We start from the raw sequence: 2010 nt of genomic DNA, 5'->3' as shown, positions 1-2010 counted from the left end.
GTTTGCTGCTTGCAACCGTGAAATTATTCCTCTGCACTAGACATTGAAAGTCACCGCCTGATCTGTGAAATTCTTCTTACATGTTCTTCTAAGATCTTCTAGATTATAAATTAGTTCCCTTTTACCTTAACATGCAAACACGTCCAGTCGTACAATAATGGCTGTCAGCATCCAAGCTCACTTCTCAGCAGGTAAATATCTCGAAATACTGTTGGTTTGATTATTTGCGCCGCGAAACAGGATTCAAAACATGTCTGGCAGGAATTCTGACCGTGACACTAACTAATCGTCGCCAGAGAGAGAACTGCAGAGGGACCCACTCAGTTTTCCTGAGACTGAAAACAAGTCTGGGCCCTTGCGTGAGACTGCTACCACTTACCTTGTCCCGGGAAGCCATGAACCACGCTTCTTTCGGCATCAACAGTTTCTGAGGTTTAACTATAAACATGGCAAAGGTCAAATGTTGATAGCATTGTGGTTACAGAGCAGACAAAATGAGTACAATGCATTGTAATATATTGCGAGATTAAGAAAATATAAAGCAAATTAAAATATCAAGCAACATCGTTTAAAACGAGCGAATTGGGACACATGTAACTATTAACGTGAAGGTGATGTGTCAAAAGGTAACGATCCTAATAATGTTCGAACGGATTCGTCTGTTAAAGAAGATAACTTGTAACCTCTAGCGACCAGGCTTAAATATTCTGCCTACGCCCATGCTAGTGCAAAACAAAATTCTTAATCGAAAACACGAAAAGAAAAGGAAACCTGCAGTGGGTAACCGCCATACAACTCGTTCGGAATCGTGAGTGGGGGCTTATACTGGCATTGTCCAGTTCTAGGTTAGTGTTGACTTAGTGGCATCATTCGTTCACACTCCAACGCGAGTTGCAGCGACGAAGTATTCTGCTTCTGGAATACCTCTTTCCAAGGACCACACGCGTAAATAGTCTGCTGTGAAAACAGATTACTGGGGTGACTGCGTCCGTTTGTTCGTAATTATACTGAAGTAAGTACCTTTACTTACGAAATTGCTCCTAGAACTTGTTTATAAGGGGAATTCCCGAGACTTTGCTTATTGTATCACCTTACCGTGTCAGTTTCTTTGACCTATGAAAGTTTTGTAATGTTTCATTCTTTTTTATTATAATTTTAAAACTAGTTAACTGGTGCTCTGGCATATCAACCGTTAAATGAACTTCTGTCTCATGCTTAGCAGATACCCGAGAGTTTACGTCTTACATATTCATCAACAGGGAAAAGCATTTCTCAAAATAGTCATTTGCATCTTCCATGTCTTTCGTTCAAGTAAGTCGAGCGTTCACAAACGTTCGCGAACCGAAAACGACTTTGCTATATTGACATTATTGGTTTATTAACAGGCCTCCATCATATTTGAGTATTTTCTTAGTTTTACTGCATGGGAACTGGGACTTTCATTGTAAATTGAATATTAGGGCCATAATGCGCAACCGAAACAAGTAAAATGGGTCATTTTGTTACAGTTCACAGACCCGCACAGCGTAACGTGTGCAGACCGATTGCGGCTGCCTCCGCCTACTGGGGCTGCGGCTAAAATGCCAATAAACATTCACAGTTTCTAGGAACACAGAGCTGGTTCCTGGGTGGATCGCCAAGTTTTCATCCTACAACAACTACCTTTCAAACAGCCTGAATCTCTTTGAAACCCCGATCTTGCCGACAGAGGGCCTGTTGATTTATGAATAGTTTTCATTGTCTGTAGACGAACCTTATACTGTGGATTTGTTTCTGTCTCTAATAGATGGCTCTTTTTGCAACAAGTGTACATCAGCTACAACAAAACGCATCAGTCAATTGTTTATCGGTGAACGAGGGAAAAATAAGCAACTTATTATTATATAATAGTATTATATTTCCATATATTTTTTTTTCTGCTTAATATAGATAAAGGAGAAAAGGCCACTGATCTGCCGACAAAGTGAACAAACTATTTCCCATATTCATGTCGAATAAAGAAAGCTATTC

The 2010-nt window shown here is 40.1% G+C and overlaps 1 protein-coding gene across 3 annotated transcripts in view; it reads left to right on the top strand.

Moving 5' to 3' along the window:
- Window positions 1-794: 794 nt before the first annotated feature.
- LOC119592551 (alkaline phosphatase-like) overlaps window positions 795-2010 on the top strand; it is a 16788-nt gene continuing 15572 nt past the window's right edge. For 2 of the 3 annotated variants that reach the window (XR_005230443.1, XM_037941416.1), the window contains exon 1: window positions 839-1012. The gene's annotated coding sequence lies outside the window, so the exon portion shown is untranslated. Of the gene's footprint in view, window positions 1013-2010 lie in introns of all 3 variants that reach the window. The other variant, XM_037941417.1, reaches the window with a different exon arrangement.

This window comes from Penaeus monodon, chromosome 30 (assembly GCF_015228065.2).
Source record: "Penaeus monodon isolate SGIC_2016 chromosome 30, NSTDA_Pmon_1, whole genome shotgun sequence".
Taxonomy (NCBI): Eukaryota; Metazoa; Arthropoda; class Malacostraca; order Decapoda; family Penaeidae; genus Penaeus; species Penaeus monodon.
The sequence above is the reverse complement of the archived record's forward strand: the minus strand, read 5'-3'. Positions and strand labels throughout refer to the sequence as shown.